This window comes from Aquarana catesbeiana, linkage group LG02 (genome assembly GCF_042186555.1).
Source record: "Aquarana catesbeiana isolate 2022-GZ linkage group LG02, ASM4218655v1, whole genome shotgun sequence".
In the NCBI taxonomy this organism is placed as follows: domain Eukaryota; kingdom Metazoa; phylum Chordata; class Amphibia; order Anura; family Ranidae; genus Aquarana; species Aquarana catesbeiana.
This window is the reverse complement of record NC_133325.1, coordinates 402,173,026-402,197,355: the sequence shown is the minus strand read 5'-3', so window position 1 is coordinate 402,197,355 and position 24,330 is coordinate 402,173,026. Positions and strand designations below refer to the sequence as shown.

At 42.0% G+C, this 24,330-nt stretch overlaps 1 protein-coding gene and 1 long non-coding RNA gene across 2 annotated transcripts in view; both read left to right on the top strand.

The window, feature by feature from the left end:
* The window catches only part of LOC141128173 (uncharacterized), an 86,533-nt gene extending 79,545 nt beyond the window's left edge, over positions 1 to 6,988 (top strand). The window contains exon 4 of the long non-coding RNA XR_012241652.1: positions 6,578 to 6,988. This is a non-coding gene — a long non-coding RNA (uncharacterized lncRNA). The remainder of the gene's footprint in view (positions 1 to 6,577) is intronic.
* Positions 6,989 to 7,898: 910 nt separating this feature from the next.
* HPCAL4 (hippocalcin like 4) overlaps positions 7,899 to 24,330 on the top strand; it is a 59,921-nt gene continuing 43,489 nt past the window's right edge. The window contains exon 1 of the mRNA XM_073615285.1: positions 7,899 to 8,212. The gene's annotated coding sequence lies outside the window, so the exon portion shown is untranslated. The remainder of the gene's footprint in view (positions 8,213 to 24,330) is intronic.

Genomic DNA, 24,330 nt, shown 5'->3' with positions numbered 1-24,330 from the left:
AGCCGCATCAGTGCTCAAATTAATGGCTGCGCGAGCCGCGCAGACATTACTTTGACAGGCTGTCACTGAAACTGACCCACTGAGCCATCGGCCCACTGGGAAACTCTTGGTAGTCTCAATGGCCAGTACATGCCTGGGCGTGTGTGGCGGCAACCAGGTGAGGAGTACAAAGACAAGTGTGTCTTGCCTACAGTCAAGCATGGTAATGGGAGTGTCATGGTCTGGGGTTGCATGAGTGCTGCCGGCACTGGGGAGCTACAGTTTATTGAGGGAACCATGAATGCCAACGTACTGTGACATACTGAAGTAGAGCATGATCCCCTCCCTTCGGAGACTGGGCCACAGGGCAGTATTCCATTATGATCATAGCTCCCAACTGTCCCTGATTTCAAGGGACTGTCCCTGATTTGGAGCAATGTCCCTCTGTCCCTCATTCCTCCTCATCTGTCCCTCATTTTGGTCTGATCTATATAGTTGTATATAAAATGCACTTTTTATCTATCAAAAAGTGTTTCCCAGTGCTAAACTTTTCATTCGGATTTCTAAATTGCTGCATTTGTAAATTCCAAAAGCCAATATAAAGGAATAGTAGTGGTAAAAAAAGCACTTGTGAGTTTAACCAATCTTGTTTTTTTGCACAATTCTCCTTTTAAGGGGTCGTGGCAAGGGGTGTGTCCTATGCCTGCATACTTTTGCTGATAGGTGTCCTTCATTCCCATCTCAAAAAGTTGGGAGGTATGTATGATAACGACCCCAAACACACCTCCAAGATGACCACTGCCTTGCTAAAGAAGCTGAGGGTAAAGGTGATGGACTTGCCAAGCATGTCTCCAGGCCTAAACCCTATTACGCATCTGTGGGGCATCCTCAAACGGAAGGTGGAGGAGCGCAAGGTCTCTAACATCCACCAGCTCCGTGATGTCGTCTTGGAGGAGTGGAAGAGGACTCCAGTGGCAACCTATGAAGCTCTGGTGAACTCCATGCCCAAGAGGGTTAAGGCAGTTTTGGAAAATAATGGTGGCCACACAAAATATTGACACTTTGGGCCCAATTTGGACATATTCACTTAGGGGTGTACTCACTTTTGTTGCCAGCGGTGTAGGCATTAATGGCTGTGTGTTGAGTTATTTTGAGGGGACAGCAAATTTACACTGTTATACAAGCTGTACACTTACTACTTTACATTGTAGCAAAGTGTCATTTCTTCAGTGTTGTCACATGGAAAAGATATAATAAAATATTTACAAAAATGTGAGGGGAGTACTCACTTTTGTGAGATACTGTATATATTCAATGAAGTTTTAACTAAAATTTTTAATACATTTTTGTATTTATGTTTATAATACTGGGACCTGCGCCAGACAAGCGGCTGTGATTAAATCAATCAGTATATATCTATAACCACACACCGCATTTTGTTGACTTATTAAGTCTATCTCATGCCATATATGAGTTATTTAACCTCCCTAAAAATATTTTAGTTTCAGCTTCAATCATATCGAGCGGGGACCTTACATATGTGCTCCAGATTGATAATGACACTTGAAACATCGCTCCTTTACACCTCAAAGCGAAGCTTGATGAGCTAACTTCCCGGTTATGTATAGGGAGCACGAGGTTGATAAATGTGTTTGCTTTGGTGTCAAACCAAGGCTTGATATGCACCCGCGCCATCTTAGTTTACACTAGGAAGTAAATTTGACTACACGCGCCTTGTCACAGGCTGATTGTCTGTTTGGGGGTCACATTTTTTATTTATATGCAATGATTGCGACAGCCTCACACCCCAGATGATGTCTAAGTAGATGAAATGTGTTGGGTCGAGGCCTCTTTAAGCCATTGTGTCCTTTGTTCTGTTTTACTGAAAGATACCTTGAGATGCGCTTTTTTATCAGCTGAAATATAAGTGTTCTGACTTTTAATAAACCTTTTAACCATACAGTTTTATGCCATATGGAGGTGTTTTTGTCTCTTTTTTTGGATGAATACATCATCTGAGAATTATAGAGAAGAAAAGATTTATTCTTGTGGGAGAAGGTGACGGCTCTCTATAGTCGCTCTCTATAGGCGTGTGGGCTAATGGTGGAAGTCGAATGTTCCTTTGAATCGCTACAGAGACTGGCCATGAAAAAAATATTCTTACCAGATTTTTATTCACCCCTGCCTGTTTAGATCCATTAGGCGTATGCCGATTGGGTCCACGCGTTACAGTAAGCCTCTTCAATTTCAGTCGGTGGCGATATCTCTCACAGTGGTGATTCCTGTTTGTGATTTCTGGAACAATCAACCACCCTTTTCCTGATCATTACCTCGGTGATTTGTCATATTACACCATCTTGGACTTTTTCACAATTTTCTTTATATGTTGCACATCCAAACACATTTGCTTTATTGTTATTATGGGACATTGTCCATATGTGCTGAGGACATTTAATGCAATATAGTTTAACCACTTCACGATTTAAGAGTGTCACTTTATTTTTATATGTATTTCTATGAATGTTATGAGTATTTATGGTAGACATTCTTATATGAGTATTATGAGTGCTCACTACTTATATTCACATATTTTTACATGTTCAAAGTGTAAAAGATTTACATGATAATTGTGCACTGTATTAACATTGAGCATTGTTTATTCTTTTCAGGTCATTTTGTTTATATGTGACATTTATTATAAGATTGATAGAGGTGCTTTTTTTTTTTTTAAATAGGGCTGCCGTATCTTATTTTAATTTATTAGCGCTGCACATATACAGTTGTGCTCATAAGTTTACATACCCTGGCAGAATTAATAATTTCTTGGCCATTTTTCAGAGAATATGAATGATGACAAAAAAACTTTTCTTTCACTCAACTGTGTTTACTCTTTTTAAATCATAATAACAACAGAAACTACCCAAATGACCCTGATCAAAAGTTTACATACTCTAATCAAGAAGTGGAAAATGAGGGGTTCTGTTGAAACCAAACCACGGACAGGTAGACCAATTAAAATTTCAGCCACAACTGCCAGGAAAATTGTTTGGGATGAAAGGAAAAACACACAAATAACTTCAGGTGAAATACAGGACTCTTTGAGAACATGTGGTGTGGCTTTTTCAAGATGCACAATAATGGAGGCACTTAAAGAAAGATGCCACAAAGTATCCCGCTTACAATACGCCAAACAGCACAGAGACGAGCCTCAAACCTTCTGGCACAAAGTCATTTGGAGTGATTAAACCAAAATGGCCACAACCATAAATGCTACATATGGAGAGGAGTCAACAAGGCCTATGATGAAAGGTACACCATTTACCCCGTTTGCTGCTGTCTGTGCCCCCCGTCCTGAAGATTCGCGCTCTCTGTTTGTATTGTTTACCATTATCATTAAAAGTGAAAGTAAAAGAAAATCCCCAATTTTGGGTTGTCCCCAGAAAAGTAATAGAGGGGAAATCTTCCAATGGGGACGCTAGTTCTGGTGACCTGGAGGTCCCCAATAAATTCTCTTAATTTGCAGGGATTTCTTCTCACTTCCTGTTTGGCTGTGGGACAGGAAGTGAAGGGATATCTCCGCAATGGGACACTGATGCAAAAAAAAAATCTGACAGGGGTTATAACCCTCCAAAAAGAAAAAAACGTTTTGCCTATAGTTCTACTTTTAATCTTGAATGTCTGTAGATGTACAAAGTCTTGCTGAGACATGTTGCTGCAAATATGAACAGCCTAGCTATAGAGCAGAGAGTGTAGAATGTTTTACAAATCAGTCTTCTTACTGTTCTGTTTCAAATGCCAATATATGCAATGACATACCTCCCATTCTATGTGGACTGTGTGGCCATTTGCTGACTTGGCACAATCCACAGGCAGCTTAATTCTTCAATGGGCAACCTTAGACAAAGAATTTCGAGGGCGCTTGGTGGGCATTGATATCACATGGTCACTGTGGCCCCTTCAGCCCCTGCATGTATGTTCAAAATCATTCACTAAATAATAGTCAAGCTAGTCAGCATATTGTTTTAAAATGAGAAACTGTAACAAATAATTATTTCACTTCCATTTAGTTGAAAATCGGCAAATGAACAGTCCAGTACAGTACTTTATACCCTAGAAACTTTTGTGACTGCTTCTGCCACTACACTATTCTGATCAGGGCCGATCCTACCCAGGGTGCGAAGGGTGCTTTGCACCCAGGCGCCTGCAGAGGTGTGGGCGCCGAAGAGCCAGACTTCTCCCCTCCCTCCTTCTCTCCTTGTGAGTGTCTGTCCAGAACTCTAGTGTGAGCATAGGGCAGCCCGTCCAGCTTGGCAGTGCTCGGGGGAGGGGCGTTCCTCTTCCTGACACAAGGGTTCTAGTCAGTTGCTGCTGATGTGCAGGAATAAATTCCTCACACTGGGATCCCACACTGTCTCTACCAACTCCAGTTGGAATGCCTCCCCCTCCCATCTCTATCTCGGGCTGCACAGAGAGAGAACTGAGGTGAGTCAGTGTGCTGTGTGTAGGAATGGCATCCCCTGCACACCTTTAGATTTGCTCTGGGCTGCCCCTGCTAGGAGATGTTTTATGGTATGATAGATTACAATAGGATACACAGGCCCTGTCCCTTTCTGCACCTCAGTAGTTCATCTACAGATGTGATGTTTAATGAGATGTACTAAAAGCCCTTTCACACTGACAGTGCGGGGGCATCAGCGGTAATGCGCTGCTACTTTTAGTGGCGCTTTACCGTCGCTTTAGAGGTACATTTAACCCCCACTAAAAGGTTCAAAGGCGCAACTGCCGGGGCACTTTGCAGGCACTGCCCATTGATTTCAATGGACAAGGGTGCTTTAGGAGCGGTGTATACACCGCTCCTAAGGCGCCTCAAAGAAGCTACTTGCAGGAATTTTTTGGACGTCGTGCCAGTGCTCTGCTCCAGTGTGAAAGCATTCGGGCTCTCACAGTGGGATTGTAGATAAGGCTTTTTCCAGGTGCTATTTTTAACACTAAAGCACCTGGAAAAACGCCTCCAGTGTGAAAGGGGTCTAATGGACCATCTCCTGTACTATGTATGCAGTAAGGATGAGCTCCGGCGTGTTCGCAAGCTGCACGTGCAGAGCCCGCCAGGAACTCGGCACTGCACAGCGCTAACCACAAGCAGTGAGACATTTCCCGATCTGCGGCTGCAGAGATCGGGAAATGTCTCACAGCTTGTGATTAGTGCAGCGCATTGCCGACTTCCTGGCGGGCTCTGCACGTGCAGCTTGCGAACACGCCGGAGCTCATACTTAGTCTGCAGTCTCGGATCATCTCCTGTAGTATGTCTGCAGTCTCTGACCATCTCCTGTATTATGTCTGCAGTCTCTGACCATCTCCTGTATTATGTCTGCAGTCTCTGACCATCTCCTGTACCATGTCTGCAGTCTCGGACCATCTCCTGTACCATGTCTGCAGTCTCGGACCATCTCCTGTACCATGTCTGCAGTCTCGGACCATCTCCTGTACCATGTCTGCAGTCTCGGACCATCTCCTGTACCATGTCTGCAGTCTCTGACCATCTCCTGTACCATGTCTGCAGTCTCTGACCATCTCCTGTACCATGTCTGCAGTCTCTGACCATCTCCTGTACCATGTCTGCAGTCTCTGACCATCTCCTGTACCATGTCTGCAGTCTCTGACCATCTCCTGTACCATGTCTGCAGTCTCTGACCATCTCCTGTACCATGTCTGCAGTCTCTGACCATCTCCTGTAGTATGTCTGCAGTCTCTGATCATCTCCTGTAGTATGTCTGCAGTCTCTGACCATCTCCTGTAGTATGTCTGCAGTCTCTGACCATCTCCTGTAGTATGTCTGCAGTCTCTGACCATCTCCTGTAGTATGTCTGCAGTCTCTGACCATCTCCTGTAGTATGTCTGCAGTCTCTGATCATCTCCTGTATCATGTCTGTAGTATTTCTGGGGGCTCTTTCTAACAGACGCACTCTCTGTCTCCATCAGAGAGGCCCCCCTCCATGTCCCAATAAAGTACTCTTGCTTCTCTTCCTGTATTTTGTTTATTGTACCTGTAAGGATCCCAGGGTAATGAAGACTTCGTGGTGGAGCATCTCTGTGGTTGAGTCGTTGCCATAGAATTATTTGTAAAGGGGAGGAGTTACTAAAATGACCACACCCATGTGGGGGCGCCAGAAATATTTCTGCACCCAGGCACCTGTGACCCTAGGATCGGCCCTGATTCTGATCAACAGTACATCACAGAGCACAATGGTGAAAGCTGTTATATCATGAAGACAGCATTTTTTCCCTTGGTCAGTCCTGCTTTGTGGCCTAACAAATAGGAAAAGCGGTCAAACAAGGGTTCTTTTATTAAAATAATTATTCCATACAGTATATGCCTGTTAGAGGTGTAGCAGAGACTCCCAAGAGAGCAGATGGAAATAGCTGAGTCCTCCTACCTGTACAGAGGCTGCTTGCCCTGTTACCACTCCCAGTAGCTCACCAACAACCACAGGCTCCAGCTGTGTTGCTACGACTATTTAGTGATTTTTATAGCATACATATATGGAATGGTGCATTTTGGTTACCATGTATTATTTTTTTATTTTTTATTTTTCATAAGCTAATGAACTTGTTTGACTGGTTCATGGAACTCATGGAACAGGAATTGATGTTGGCAGGAAGTAGGGGAAGAGAAGAAAGGATATGCCGAATACAAAGATACGTAGTTTTGGAGGACTTAGAGAAGCAAGAAGAAGTCTGGAAGAGAACCTGGATAGAAGGAAGGTGACTCCATAATAAAGAAGTAGTGAAAATTGGAACTTTACCTGGGGATGACACTAAATCTACAACAAGTTTACTAACTGTTTAGTGTCTCTTTTATTGTATACAATGTCCATTCCTATTTGCTAAGGATAAATAGCTTGTTCATGTGTATAGTGTATGCTGACAGCGGACAGGATTACCTACTCAGGCTGAGGCTGCTTTCTAAACTAAATACAAACAGTAAGACTTTGTAAACCTTTTGTTTTTCTGCACCAGAAATCTATTTAGCTAAAAGTTCAATTGAGCTTTAACATATGGGAACTATTCTATATTTCTGTATAATTTGTCTAAACTATTTGCAACCTATAATGGGGTCTTTAAATTACTGTTGTTACTTTTTAAAGTTGTGGAGTGACTTCTGTTTCTTTCATTCGTTTGATCTTTCTTTCATTCTATCTCTTTTTTTCTTACTTTCTTTTGATCTCTCTTTCATTCATTCTTTCTTTTGATCTTGATTCTTTATCTATCTGTATATTTTTCTGTTATCCTATTTGCACCCCGCTATTTATGAAATTGAACATTTTTTTAAAGACTTCAAAATAAAATAGGAAAAAAAAATGGCCTGGTATCTATAGTGTGAAGGCATATATATCATAAATGTTTTAAATGTATCTTCCTATTTGACATCTTGCTTTCTTTGCTTGCTGAGACAGAACTTTGGGTTTTCTGCCTTAGCAAGGTAATTCTATATATAATACTGCATTAATGTAAGTCTTTGCTGTGGAGGCTTTTTTGTGCTTTCCACAAGGCTGAGCCTGGACTTTATGTTTTCCATAATTCTACATCCGGTGCAATATGACATCACTATACACAGCATAAAAACAGACTGGATTCAGGAACATGGAATAAAAAAAAAATCACAAAAAGGGTTATAGCTGAATGCTTGTGCAGCATACATAATTGGTAGTACCCTATGTAAAAAAAAAAAAAAAGAAATATGTACCACAGTTTCCTTCTACACTAGTAAACGTGCATAGTAAATACGCTTGTATGCACACAACAGATGTATCTGTATTTTTATAGGCATGTATATATCCGTTGCATCATTCCATCAGAGCCCTGCACAGTTATCTAATGGATACTGTTTCCATAGAAACAATTCAATGTGTGGAGCCTGCTACTTCTCATGCAGAAAGACACAATTGCATCCTAGCCACTAACACCAGTAGCCCCTATAAGGAAGAGCAAACTGTTGAGCCACAAAAGGCATCTTACCTGAATGATCGATTAGCCCACCAATGACAGAAGCTGTTCTCGACATAGGGTGTGTCTAAGAAACTGAGTGACTGGGAAACATCGTGATCTAGATTCTGCTTAGTGCCCCCCAAAACCATTGCATCGTGACCATCAGAGACAGCTCAGGCACAAGAACAGAGGACAGAAGCGAGAGCCTGCGACGCTAAAGAACTCAAGGCTAGCTTTTACTTGTCAGGTGAGTGCATATCCGAAGCTACATCGTTTTCTATGATAGAGGTTGTGCAGTGTGCCATATGATTTCTCTGAGATGCTGTGGACAAGTGCGTCTGCATTTTTTTTTTTTGCGCTCCATAAATATATGATTACTATTCATAAAAAATGTAACTGGCTTATATTTTAGCATTTCATAAAATAATTTGCTTGCTACCTTCTCATGGTTGAGGGATGAAAACAGGATGTCTCATCACTGGCTGGGTATCAGTCATTCATTTTTCTTTAAATCGAGAGACTATAGCACTGGTAACGGTAATGCTACAGCTGTTTTACTGCGGTATATCAGCAAAACCTTTTATACATACATATATATATATATATATATATATATATATATATATATATATATCTTAATGCACAAGGACGGGCATGTGTGTCTAGTCAGCTACAGGTAGATAATGTATATAGAATAATAAATGGTACTGACTTTGCTGAGAACACGGACTCAATGATTGTGCTGTGTATACACACAAATAGGAGAAGGTGGCTCCTATCAAAGAACTGTGTGGGTTTTCAGTGTGAATACCAGTGAGGGGGGTGACAACGCTTTGCAGGGGAAAGTGAGGCATATAAACACCCTCAGAATGCACTCTGGGAGCTCTGTGTGTACCAGGCGAGGGTTGTCATGGAAACCTCCTCAGCACCAGCTCACACTTACACAGGACGGAAGATGGGGCTGATCCTGCGTTTCTGAGAGGGAGAGATGGAAGGAGAGAAAGAAATAGAAAGGCAGTATGGTGAAAAAATATATAAATAAAACGATGCCAATAAATACAACAGTGGCATAAAAATACGTCACAGCATGCAAATAGAGCAAGCATGATCATTCCTATATTAAGTACAATTAAAATGATAATCACATGTAAACAAATGCAAGGTTGTACACACCAAAACAAATGCAGTTGTCAACACACTAATATTACAGACTGTGCTAAGGTAAACTGAGATAACTGTGAAGAACTGAAGTGACTAGCCTCAGTTGGTACACAGAGATGAAACAAATCCTCCTACATACGTTATACCTGTTTATCTGCAGTCTTCTCTTCTGTACATCTGTTCAAAGTCCAGAATTCTTAAAGCTTGACTGAGCTGTCAGAAAAAAACGGGGTGGAGAGCTGAAGTTACACTTTGCAGAGCTCTGAGAAGAACTCTTGATAGCTGATTGGAGGGAAGGGACAAACCCCCCCTTCCCACAGCAACAAAGCTGAGGCTGTCAATCAGCTGGAAATCCCTCCCCTGTCACCTTTTTTCTCTTGATGTCAGGAAAAATTGTCAGAAGTGATTCATGCTGATAGCAGAGGAACAAGGCAGCAGACAGAAATGAAACATAGTGCTCTCATTTGAGACAAAGACACACTATAGAGGGATGTGCTTTGTTCATATTCCATGTCAGAGGTTTACAACCTCTTTAACGTGTAAATTAATATGATCATTTACTTCCCAAAATGTCAACATTAATGTCCACATTTAATACCCTAGAAATATGCTGGCAACTGCAGTAGTATAGCCCAGTAATAGTTATAACAAGTAAAACAAGAACTGTCTGTCACCAGGATTTCTTTTAACACTGCACATATGGCAGTTCACTAAATTAATATTTGGCAGGTCACTAAATTACGTTGTAGTATGATTCCACTGTGTTTTGTGATTAAGAAGGGGTATGATTACGATATATAAATACAAAAATGGTCCATATAGTGAATTTAGTGTAGAGTTATTCACTTGTAGGTCATTACAGAGGACAAAGGGGCACTCTTTACGCCTGGAAGGAAAGAGATTTAACCTTCACATATGGAAAGGCTTCTTCACACTAAGAGCTGTGAAAATGTGCAATAAACTTCCTCGAGAACTAGTTTTGGCCAGCAAAGTAGATTGTTTTAAAAGAAGCTGGATGCATTCCTAAATGCACAAAACAATTGGATATCACATTTATAGGTAATAATGTCAGAGATTATTGATCCAGGGAATATCAGATTGACTCCTGGGGGATCAGAAAGGATATTGTTTTCCCGCTAGAGCAAATTGGACCATGCGTCATAGGTTGTTGTTGGTTTTTTTTGCCCTCCCCTGAATCAACTGTGGGTATTGGGTTGTGTATATGGAGGTCTTCTCTTTATTTATTTTTTCAATTGTTTGAGATAGATGTACTTGTGTTTTTTTAACCTAACTATGGGATTCATTTACTAAAGCTGAAGAGTGCAAAATCAGACTCGCCTCTGCATAGAAACCAATCAGGTTTCAGATTTTATTGCCAAACCTTAATTGAACAAGGTTGGGGATTAAAAGTTGAATGGTTTCTAAGGGGAAGTGAGTCTGATTTTGCACTCTCCAGCTTTAGTAAATTAACCCCTATGTGTCTGTCAATGATTAATTATGCCATATAATAATAATAATAAAAATAAAAAACCACTTTGGGAATTATCTGTAATCAAGGCTGTATTTTTACCACTGGAGACTATAGGCACACAAAATGTGTAAATAACCTTATATAAGATGACTGTACCTACTGATGATTGAAAAAAAATGCCTCCACCACCTATAGATGTGGGCCTAATGGTAAATCTAGCCCTGTCTGTAAAGCACTGGTCCAAGACAAAAATGAGGATTGCCAAATCTATCTTCCTGTTGTTTTTTAGTGAGGAAATGAAATAGAAGTCCACTGCAGTGTGTGAATGCAGGGGAAAAAAAAAAGAAAAAACAAATGCTTTTTTTTTTTTTTTTTATGCTGAAGTTTAGGTATGGCTTTTTTGCATAGTTACATTGTTCCAGCTTGAACCAAGTTAGTATGCATACCTGACTGATCCCTGGAGAATCTGCAGATCGCTGTGTAGGCACTGCTACTGCAGTGATGGCTGTTAGCTTCTGAGTTCAATGCCGACCAGCTACCCTGCTGCATAGTGAACACAGGGGGTTGCTTACTTGGCATGGTTGCCATTTAGATAATACTTAGCATTTTCTAAATTAATGCAAAGCATTCTCTGATTGGATGAGGTGGAGAGGTGGAGAGGTGGGGCGGTGATGTCACAACCTCCACCAAGCTGGACCAATATAACTATGCAAAAAAAGCCATACCTATACTTCAGCTTTAATGTTATTAAAAAATATAATATAGCACTGTATACTCATGACACATTGGTCTTAAATGCATAAATGCATGTACAATGCACAACAAAAGCGCAGTCTAATACCCTTGCAATCGAAATTGGCACTAATACCCTCTATAGCTGTAATTCTATGTGATAGCCCAGTGGAAGTAATTATATGCCCACATTACCATAGGAGCTGAGAGCTAGCAAGGGCCTCTGGCCAGGCAACCTTTCTAGGCCTTCTACTATGGAGGCTCTCATAAATTTACAGAGTTAGGATTGCAAATAATACTGGGGTGCTGTGGAGTGGCGCATGTACTTGCAAATGTGTACTAACTAAACTCTTGTTTTTAACGCAAATTGTTAGACAGGAGAATTTGCTTGGTTGCAGGCTGGCTGGTGAGTTGAGCTGGGAATTTTCTTTGTTTTTTTTTGATATACGTCGACCTTCCATGTGTGCGTTGCTGTGAAGGCCAGTTATAGGTGGGGGCAAAGTGGCCAGATGTTTGTAACCTTTCTAGGCCTCCTGGATTGTTTAATATTGTTTTTTTATTGTACTGGCGCAATATACGTATGTCAAAGTAAATACCATATATTAGGGCCCTCCTGTCAGCCCCAAAATATTATATACATTGATAAAACATTAATAAAAAGGTCACTCTTACACATGCTGAAATGACAAAGTTGAGGGGGGGAGATTACTCTGCAGAGTATTGCAATTAAGCGCTGGAAGCTTCTTAGATGCAGTAATACAGCTTTACTTTCATTGAGAAATATATTAGATGTCTCTCAACATGGAGAAACATGATCAGGAAGCAGGAATATGCAAGTACATGCACTGAGAAAGACAATACATCCTGTTATGTCATAGAAAACATGAACAATACACTATAATACCACAGCGCCACCTACTGCATAGATAGGTATAATGCATACAATATTGTCAGTTTATTAACAACTTTACATTACAAGCTGTTGTCCTTTTCCAACACCCCTTCTCAACAACATGAGCTTTGTCAAATTATATTCAGCTTCTTCTGGAAATAACTATGACATTCCTTCAGTAAAGGCTTAGTGAGTGCATCGGCAGTCATCTCCTCTAATGGGCAGTATTGAATGTCAATAACACCTTGCTCTTGATTGTCTCTCAGTAGGTGATACTTGACATTGATGTGTTTGGTCCTAGCATTGACCCTTTCTGATTGTGTAAGCTTTATACATCCCTGGTTGTCTTCAAAAATGGGAATTGGTTTTGAGATGTCTATCCCAATGTCCACAAAAAGTTGCCAAATTCATATTGCTTCTTCTTGACATGCGTGTGCTGCTGCAATGTACTCAGTTGAAGTACTCAGGTGCTTCAGTTGAAGATAGAGTGACAATTACTTGCTTTCGCCTAGACCAACTTATGGTTCCTTCTCCATACTGGAAGATGAATCCACTTGTGGATTTGCGGTCTGTGCAGTCCCCAGCCCAATCAGCATCCACATATCCGACCAGTTTTGGATGAGAAGTTGCTGGTAATTGTAACTTCATCTGCATTGTTCCTTTTGAGGTATTGCATCACTCTTTTTACTGCGTTCCAGTAACGCTGACAGGGAGCTGAAACTTTACTGCATAGTATGCCCACTGCCGCAGCTATGTCTGGTCTTGTTACAGTGGCAACATATAGCAGCTTACCAATTGCTCTGCGATACATATCATTGTTGGGTAGCAAGTTGTCTGCTTCATTGCTCTTTTGATCGTCTGGTTCCATAGGAGTTTTCACTTCCTTTGCATCTTGCATATGAAATTGTTCCAAGATTTCCTAGATTGGTTGAGAAGATAACTTCCAATTTAAACTTCCGTACCTGGTAATTGGCATTGTTCAGCTTTGCAATTGCAAAGTTCACATCTGAACCACTTGTCATGTTTCTTGTTTCTCAGTAGCTTGTATACAGTATTCACTGACTTGCTGTACTCACTGAGTATTCTTTCCAGTGCCTCTGGGTGCTGCTGGGTTTGCTGGGTGCCTGGGACCCATAACCTATTGTGCAGAGTATTGCAATTAAGCGCTCAAAGCATCTTGGATGCAGTAATATGGCTTTACTTTCATGGAGAAATATATTACGTGTCTTACAGCATGGAGAAACATGAACAGGAAACCGGAATATACAAGTACATGCACCGAGATAAACAATACATCCTGTTGTATCATAGAAAACATGAACTATACACGATAATACCACAGCGCCACCTGCTGCATAGATAGGTATAATGCATACAGTATTGTTAGTTTATTAACAACTTTACATTACATGCTGCTGTTCTTTTCCAAAAAGGATATAATTTTGATGTTACTCTAATAAATCCATCTTCTAAAAAACAAGATAAAGAGTACATTTACATGATTTGTCCTTCAAGGCATATACAGATATACAGTGCCTTGAGAAAAGGCTCCACATCCAATTCACATGACAGGAGACTGTGACTGGCTCTCAATAGAGCTGGTTCACACATCTCTGGAGAGACCGAATAGCGGATTGCACAGGGTCCTGTGCGTCTTTAGCTCCGTTTCAGGTCCGAATTCAGGCAAAAATTCGAGCCTGATTTGTCCCTGAAACAGAGAACAGGGACGGACCGCACCCCTGCTGTGAGCCACATCCAATCTAAGTGTGAACCCAGCCTGAAATGTTCCACATTTTGTCATGTTACAACCAAAAACTTTAATGTATTTTATTGGTATTATACATTGTATTATATGATAGACCAACACAAAGTGGCACATGATTGTGAAATAAAAGCAAAATGACAAATGGTTTTCAATTGTTTTTACAAATAAATATCTGAAAAGTGTGGCATGCATTTGTATTCAGCCCCCTGAGTCAATACTTTGTAGAACTACCTTTCACTGAAATTACAGCTGCAAGTCTTTTTGGTTATGTCTCTACTAGCTTTTCACATCTAGAGAGTGACATTTTTGCCCATTCTTCTTTGCAAAATAGCTCAAGCTCTGTCAAATTGGATGGAGAGCGTCTGTGAACAGCAATTTTTAAGTCTCGCCACAGATTCTCAATTAGATTTAGGACGGGGCCATTCTAACACACAAATATGTTTTGATTTAAACCATTCTATTGTAGCTCTGGCTGAATGTTTAGGGTCATTGTCCTGCTGGAAGGTGAACCTCTGCCCCAGTCTCAAGTCTTTGATCGGACTTTCCAACAACAAATGGATTTTTGTTTGAAGGTTGTTGGCTCCAACTTGTCTTGCATACAGGGCCGGATTAGCCACAAGGCCACCGAGGCCAGGCCTCGGGGCGGCAGTGGTGTAGGGGCGGCGCCGCTCCTGCAGCGACTTCGCGGCCGCCCCCCCTTTCGTGCTGCCCATTAAAGTCTATTATGGGCACCAGTGCCCATAGAAAAAATGTCCGCGAGCCGACCACACAACTGCGCATGCGCCAGCCCGGCTCGGGAAAGCTCGTAATCGCTCGGCCGGGCGGCGCATGCGCAGTAGCGTGATTGCGCCGTTTGGCGCCATTTTTAAAAAAATTGAGATTAGCTAGTAGTGTCAGCGGTGCGGCGGCGTGGGAGAAAGATGACATCTCCTATTGCCCGTACCGCTGTTTCGCCCTTCTCCTGATGGCAGGCAGCATGGCAACATTGGCAAGGGACATCCCCATCTGGTGGCAAGTGACATCCCCATCTGGTGGCAAGGGACATCCCCATCTGGTGGCAAGTGACATCCCCATCTGGTGGCAAGTGACATCCCCATCTGGTGGCAGGCAGTGTGGCAAGTGACATTGAAGGACCCGGCCTTGGGGCGGCAAAGGGAGTAAATCCGGGCCTGCTTGCATACACACGGTCACACAAATGTTGGGCAACAGTTACAAATGTGGGAACGTGGTGACGTACAAGAAGTTCAATAGCCAGTGTGGCTCCTTCTACTTGATTCCGAGCATGCGTGAACTTGTGTGCGTCGGACTTGTGTACACACGATCGGAAATTCTGACAACAACGTTTTGTTGGCAGAAAATTTGAGAACCTGCTAGCCAACATTTGTTGGCGGAAAGTCTGACAACAAATGTTCGATGGAGCATACACATGGTCAGACTTTCAGCCAACAAGCTCACATCCGACATTTGTTGTCAGAAAATCCGATCGTGTGTACGGGGCATAACAGATTTTCTTCTAAGATTGCCTTGTATTTGGCTCCATCCATCTTCTCATCAACTCTGACCAGCTTCCCTGTCCCTGCTGAAGAAAAGCACCCCCACAACATGATGCTACCACCACCATGTTTCACGGTGAGGATGGTGTGTTCAGGGTGAGTTTTAGTTTTCCTCCACACATAGTGTTTTGCTTTCAGGCCAAAAAAACGGAAAATTGTTATCAATTACTTACCGTATTTTCCTTTTCTGGCTCATCCTTACGTCAGCACACAATGGGTTAACACCTCCTCTGGAGCCCCACAGGACCACCTCTTCCTAGCAAATTAAACGACAACCCCTCCCCCAACATAAGTGTTCGATAACCTAACCTGTGACAGGCCATGAGGGAGGGAGCCCTGTGAATGACGTGAGGATGGGCCATTAAAGGAAAATTATGGTAAGTATTTGATAACAATTTTCCGTTTTCCTGGCCCACTTCATGTCAGCACACAATGGGATATACCATAGCTGAATAAATGGGTGCGAGAGAACAAATGAAAAGAGACACTGCCAATCAAAGAAAAGCTGCTAAAGCCAAAAAAAAAAAAACATTTAGATTGTAAGGTTGAATGAAGGCTGCACAAGATCTTCAAGCTAGCCATCTTACATATATCTTCCAAGCAATCCTGGCATAACTGCCCCAAAGGCTGCCACCCCTCTAGTCAAATAAGCTTGCAATTGTTCCAGAGCAGAAAGGCCTAATTACTGCATGCCAATCTAATCACCCTGGTATATCAACAATGGATGACTCTTGAGGACCTTATGGCTAAATGAAAAGATTGTCCGCTTTCCTCTTTGGACCAAGTACAATGTTAGTAACTTGACCATGTGTAAGGAACTGAAGTCTTCCTGCTGTGCATGCAGTGACTCTCGTGTGAAAACTCGGAGGGACCACTTCCCAGTTTTGCTGGAAACTGGATACCACTTTAACATTTTTAGAATTTTGGAGATAGATGTAGTATTACCATTTCTGGTAAATGGTGATACTGTAAAATGTCCAGGATATTGGCTAGAGCAGAGAACACAGGAGAGAAAGCTTTTGCTGAGCAAACTTAACAAACTTCTTTCATATCCTCTCATATGTAGAATTTGTGGATGATCTTCTGGTCACCAAGGTATGAACAACCTTGGATGAGAATCCCTGCACCTCTAGTCTAGCGTATTCCATAGCCAGGCTATTAAAAATAGTCTCATTGGATTGGGGTGCTGTCACTGACCTTGCCATAAAATATTTAATTTGACCAGAAACAGGTTTGGGGGTGCTAATGACATCTGGGGGAGCAATGAAAGCCAAAGCCTTCTCAGTAGGTGGAAAGGACCTGTATGGCCTGGACTTGTTCTGTCCACATTTTCAGAAGCACCTTTATATTCAAGGACACCAGAGAGAGATCAAACAGAAAATTCCATGGCACTGTGAACTTATCTTGCATGACGGAGTCTTTGAATTGGTATCCTGTTGCAAATATCAGAAACTGTGTGTTCAGTGGAGTCTTTATGAGAATTACTGCTGGAAAGCCCCATAGGGCCAATATTGGTTTGAGGCACTTGTTGAAAAAAATTCTGCCTTACCGAACCAAAAGTTGATTTTGCTTTCCTGGCAAGAAGACCAAACTTAACTGGCTGTAAGTGGTTCTCTGCCCAGCAAGATGCAAGATGTAACAGGAAATGCCCTGTACACACGATAGGATTTTCCGATGGAAAATGTGTGATAGGACCTTGTTGTCAGAAATTCTGACCGTGTGTAGGCTCCATCACACATTTTCCATAGGAATTTCCAACACACAAAGTTTGAGAGCTTGCTATAAAATTTTCCGACAACAAAATCCGTTGTCAGAAATTCCAATCGTGTGTACACAAATCTGACACACAAAGTGCCACGCATGCTCAGAATAAATTAAGAAACGAAAGCTATTGGCTACTGCCCCGTTTATAGTCCCGATGTACGGTGTTTTACGTCACCACGTTCAGAACGATGGGATTTTCCGACAACTTTGTGTGACCGTGTGTATGCAAGACAAGTTCGAGCCAACATCCGTCGGAAAAAATCCATGGATTTTGTTGTCGGAATGTCCGATCAATGTCCGACCGTGTGTACAGGGCATTAGTGTCTCGTTGGCAGGCAATGTAGGCTACTACTGTCTTGTTGTCAATCAATTTTACTCAGGCCCTTGAAGAAGATCCTGAAAGGCTTGCAATGCTAGAAAAGGCTTCCTTCCATTCAAGATGATTGGGGAGTTTGCATTCCACCGTGGTCCAATGGCCTTGCACCTGATTCTTTAGATTGTGGACTCTCCAGCCCCAGAGACTGGCATCTGGCTTCGGAATCATCCTATCTCCTGGGCTGAGAGGCATGCCCCGAAGTGGCGATTTCCAAAATTCCAGTTCTTGCTGAATTTGTATAGGCACAAATATTTTCTGATCCATAGACAGCCCAGCTCATAGACTAAAGAAGGCAAATTGAAACACCCTCACGTGCCACCTGGCCCAAGGTATCACCACAAGATCTTCAAAAGATTCCTGGGCCTGTGCCAATTCTGTAAAAGGCAGACACCTTCACTGGAAGTGACATCTGGCCACCACAAATCTCACATGCTTCTGGTGCTCGGCATTGATTGGTACATGGAAGTATGAGTCAGCAGGTCGATTGACACTAACAGGTCCTCCTGCTGAACCATCCCTGTAACTGTCTGCATGGACTCCATCTTGAAGCTCTTGGTGTGTATGTACCCATTCGATTCCTTCAAACTGAAACAGGTCAGAAGGCTCCTGTCTTAATTATTAGTTATTATTAATTTCTAGTATCTAACACAAGTATAGGCGCATCAACACAGAGATCATAAAAGTCCCAATACAAACCTGCTAGTAATTGACAATATAGTCCATCTGGCATACACAGGCAAATCAGCTATGTAGTGGTATTGGGAGAGGGGAAAAAAATGTCCACAGGAAGCACACAAGGCTGCCATCAATTAAGGGAAGAAACCATATTCCAAGGAGCTGAAAAAAGCACAAGTGGAGAGGCGCCTCTGGGTGCAGTCGTTTTTTTAAAGATCAATTTAATAGACAACGTAGGATCAACTCACATGTGGTATATAAATGGAAAGCATGGTATCAGAAAGTTGAGATGACGTTCCCACATCCTGTGACAAGATCCGTGCTGTGTATGACGACTGGGGATCTTCCGAATGTTGTAAACGCTGGCTCCAGAAGAGCGGCCTCAGAACGAGGCTTGGAACACAGTGGATGGCTGGCAACAGGGGGACAACGTCATCAAAAATGGACGCGTTTCATGAGCGTGCGCACTTGGATGCTTTGCAAGTCGCGCTCCTTCCTCAGCAGACAAAGTCTGAATACCATAGAGAGGGATTAAATAAGGAAAAGACACAAGGGCGGAGCTGGATGAGGCAATGAGGGGGAGGTTGGAAGTGATAATGAAATTAGTAGACTAACCAAATGAAGATGTAAATACTGTAATACTATAATATGCAAATAAAAACTATGGATATAGTATGCTGGTCCGGACTGAGTATATATAATACTGGTAGGGGAGAAAAATATGTATATATAGTCTAAATAAACTAATGGACATATATAAAGTATAAAAATAAAAACTGTTATTATATATGCTGGATATGAAAAATAGAAAAAGGAGGACAAGCTAAACCCACAGAGCACCAATGCGCACGCATGGGAAGTATCCATAAATACAATGAAAATTATATAACATATGTAGGGATATATAAAAAGCACCATAACATTATTAAACATAGACGTACATAAATTGGCAGGCGGTACGCATGCTGAAAATGATAAATATATAAGACAGAATGGGTCTACATACAAAACATATATGATATAAATAATTAAGTGGGATAATATAATAGCTTGCAATGTGCTGGGATAAAATGTGGTAATAAAACGCATATGTATATGCGTTTACACGCATATGAAATGCATACAAACGCACACACATACCAAATGTATTGATATGGAAATCAATACTATAAAAACATGCTGGGATAAAATGTGGTAATAAAACGCATATGTATATGTGTCTACACGCATTTAAAATGCATGCAAACGCACACACATACCAAATGTATTAATATGGAAATTAGTACCATAAAAACATGTATATATAAGAGATATAATTTAAAAAAAAAAAAAAAAAAAAGGGAAACAAAGATAGGCGGACGTATACTAACACAGATGAAAGGTGGGTTAATATGATGGTGGAAATTTCTATACCTTTATTCATTCCACCTGGTGAAAGGACATCTAAATGATAAATCTAGTAAGTTTCTCTAGCGCAGAGTTTTTTTGAATCGCTCTGCAGCTGGAAGAGAATTGGGGATTTGTTCAATTACCCAAACTTGAAGCCCTTTCGTGGATTGTTGGTGGGCTCGGGTAAAGTATTTAGGCACACTGTGGGCCACCTTTAATGGGTCAATGCCACTTTCGATTGACCTAATATGCTCCCCAAACCTGGTCCTGAGAGCTGGTATAATGCGGCCTACATATAGTAGGCCGCAAAGGCAGGTAAGTCCATAAACTACAAAGTCTGAGGAGCAGTTGTAGAAGTCCTTCAGTGTATGAGTGACACCCTTAGTGGTGAATGACTTTTTACCATGTTGTACGTATTGGCACGTTTTGCATAAGGATTTGCGGCACTGGAACATCCCAATTAGTGGAATTAATATGGGCTTGTCCAAGACAGTGCGTCTGGATCGGATTTTGCGGGGAGCTATTTTCGTTGACAGAACTGACCCTTAGGGATATTGTTGATCCATTGCGGGAAATGGCAACTGTTTGTGGTGTGTTTATGGTCTACAAAATTGGCTCAGTGCAGCTCATCTTCAGCCTATGAGAGGTGACGTTAGTGCATTCGGACTTGCTGCCACTTGTAGTCCTCCGCTCCTTCTTGTGTCATGAGATGTACCTGAGATCTACACTTCAGTTTTACATGTGAGTGGATATTGTTTTTTAATAATAAATTTAATTTGATACATATTCAGTGGCGCCCCTCTTCCTTGTATCCTTCATCAACAAGCTCTTTACGCTCTTTATTTGTGTTGCTTGTGGCATGCATATATGCAGCATACTTTCTGCTATAGATGCCTTAATAGGGCTTAGAATTTTGCACAACCACATCCTTGTGAGGCAACCTGTGCAATGTCATTTCTCTGGCACTGCAGACTGTATGCAGGCCCAGAATGCACCCTGAGCTGGGCGAGGCATTTCCTGTCATGCTGACATTAATACATGTGCCACATGGGGTTCTTGGGGAGCATAAAAGTCACCCTGTGGAGGACTCTGTTGGGTCCTGGTCATGATCGTTGGCGGGTCTTATGCTTTTTGGAGCATTTGGGTTCAGGGTTTCTGCTCCTAAAATAATGCAAAACACCTTAATTTGCATAATTTTCTTGAGCACTCTTAAAAAAAAAAAACATGTCCCACATTGCCCCCTCCTACCTTTGCTAGTCTTCTGTGCCACTAACAGGTGTGGCAAGCTCATATTTGCACAAAATATACGAAGAAAATCATATTACCTGTCACTAAAAAAACGGGTAAACTGTCTCTTTAGGCCCCATCTGCCTTCATCCATTCACTTCAGAGGCAGCAGCAGGTGAGCTCAGGCAACACTTCCAGAGGCAGACAGCAGACACAGTCAGAGTCTGAGACAAAACCAGTCAGACCGTCAAACCCACAGAAGTACATAGCACAGCAGGGGAGCCAGAACAGCACATCCAGAGGCAGACAGGAGACTCAGTCAGAGTCTGAGACAAGTCTTTACCTGGCAGGACTGCAGAGAGAGAGGGAGAGAAGCCCTCTCAACTACAGACCAGACCTCCAAGATCATTTACGCCATTGCATGGCGACTGGCAGTTTCCATCCTGTGCTGCCCATCTTCCTGCCCCCTGTGACATCATTCATAGCCACTCTCAGACAGACAATAAAGCCAGGAGAGCAGTGCGGCTAGCTGCATATAAAAGAGAGGAAAAAACCCCAAGGGAGAGGCAATGATGACATTGCAGAGCTTTTATAATATCACACCTGTACAATGTCAATGCTGTTTAAGTATCATTTTGCCCCTGACCCTGGCACAAAGGGCACCCAGTTTTTAGAAGGGTTTACCATCCAACATTCAGAGTCTTCCAACTCCATGAGAGGCTAAACGTGGAGGGGTAGGGTCAGCAGGGGGGGGATATACTGCAGCAAACAAAGAACTTACCAACTGCAATTAACAGGTGGCTTGGAGCATGACCAAAAAAGAAGAACACTTATGTTGGGGGAGGGGTTGTCATTTATTTTGCTAGGAAGAAGTGGTCCTGTGGGGCTCCAGAGGAGGTGTTAACCTGTTGTGTGCTGACGTGAGTAAGGCCAGGAAAGTTCAATTTTGGTCTCCTCTGACCAGAGCACCTTCTTCCACATGTTTGCTGTTTCCCCACACTTCTCGCAAACTGCAAACAGAACTTCTTATGGCTTTCTTCAACAATGGCTTTCTTCTTGCTACTTTTTCATACAGGCCAGATTTGTGGAGTGTACAACTAATAGTTGTCCTGTGGGCAGATTCTCCCACCTGAGCTGTGGATCTCTGCAGCTCCTCCAGAGTTACCAGCTTCTCTGAATGATACTCTCCTTGTCCGTTCAGTTTAGGTGGATAGCCATGTATTGGTGGCTTTGCAGTTATGCCATACTCTTTCTATTTTCAGATGATAGATTGAACAGTGCTCCATGCGATGTTCAAAGCTTGGTATTTTTTTATAACCTAACCCTACTTTAAACTTCTCCACAACTTTATCCCTGACCTGTCTGATGTCTTCCTTGCCCTCATGATACTGTTTGTTCACTAAGGTTCTCTAACAAACCTCTGAGGGCTTCACAGAACATCTGTATTTATACTGAGATTAAATTACACAAAGATGGACTCTATTTACTAATTAGGTGACCTCTGAAAGCAATTGGTTCCACTAGATTTAAAGCGGATCTCCACCCGATTTTACAACACTAGCTGCAGAGGATTACCGCAATGTCCTAATGACAAAACGGCACTTTTTTTTTTTTTTTATACTGTACCTTTGTTGTTGATAGTATCTGTGTCTTCCAGGATGTACAGGCTGCGGATAGGGGCGTGTTTCCTGTGGCTAAATCGTCACTTCCTCTTAGCCGCACTGGCTCCTGGGAGCTTGTGTCATTGTTCCCAGGAGTCAGTGCGGCAGCCTGTTGCGAGAGTTATCTTGAGATTTCAATCCTGGGAGTGACGTCATTGCCATCACAACGGGGCGGGACTTCCTATGACACCACTCGTTGTGATGGCAACCGGAGCTGTTGACGGCGCTGCGATGTCAATCTACTGCGCATGCGCGAGATCGGGAACAGAACGGGCGGTGCATGCTGGTTGATCAGCAGCACCGTATCCCGGAAGAGGATGCCTGGGGGCTTCACATGCCCACAGGCAAGATGACAACCGTCTGGATCGTAATTTATAAGTTTCTTTATTAGGAGAAAACAGACAGCACTCATCTTTAAAAACCGAACAAGTGAGTTCTATATTCATAGAGCATATTTATTGTCATTTTGCCAAAAAAAAAAAAATCTTGGAGATAGTGGAACCTCGCTTTAAGTTAGGGGTATCAGAGTAAAGAGGGCTGAATACAAATGCACGCCACACTTTTCAGAAATTTTTTAGTAAAAAATTTTTAAATTAATCATTTTCTTACCACTTCACAATTATGTGCCACTTTGTGTTGGTCTATCACATAAAATCCCAATACAATACATTTATGTTTTTGGTTGCAACATGCCAAAATGTGGAAAATTTCAAGGGGTATGAATACTTTTTCAAGGCACTGTACTGACGTAGTAAAAGATCTACTTCATCATCATATTGTGAATGCAATGCACTGTGACTTCACAAGATAAGTGTCAGTCTACTCATTAGACAGCAATCAACCTGTTCTTGAAGTGATACTAAAGTCTCATTTTTTTTCCTATAAAAATAACAAACATGTTATACTTTATACAAACATGCTCTATTGCAGGGGTTTGCACAGAGTGGCCCAGATTTTCCTCTTCTTGGGTTACTCTGCTGTGATCCTGTGTGGCAGGGCGGCTCTATTGCACGAATCACCGTACCGGTACGGCGCTCCATGCAATAGCTATAGCAGGCGCATCGCCAGAGCCGATGCACGTGGCAACGATGTCCACCAGCCACCCGCGATCGCTCCACAGAGAGCCAGAACAGGGATCTGCCAGTGTAAACAAAGCAGATCCCCGTTCTGACAGGAGAGTAGAGAGAGATCGTCTGTTCCTGGTGATCAGGAACAGTGATCTTTCTATAATCCCAGTCAGTCCACTTCTCCCACAATTAAAAACACCTTCCTAGGACACACTTAACCCCTTGATCACCCCCTAGTGTTAACCCCTTCCCTGCCAGTGTCATTTATAGAGTGATCAGTGGCTATTTTTAGGTCTGATCACTGTAATAATGGCACTGGTTCCAAAAAAGTATCAAAGTGTCCGATCTGTCTGCCACAATGTCACAGTCCTGCTAAAAATCACAGATCACCGCCATTACTAGTAAAAAAAAAAATAGTAATAAAAATGCCATAAATCGACCCCATATTTTGTAGACGCTATAACTTTTCCGCAAACCAATCAATATACTCTTATTGCAATTTGTTTTACCAAAAATATGTAGAATCCATATTGGTATAAACTGATGAAGAAAATATTTTTTTTTATTTGGGATATTTATTACAGCAAAAAGTAAAAAATATTGTTTTTTTCAAAATTGTCAGTCTTTTTTGT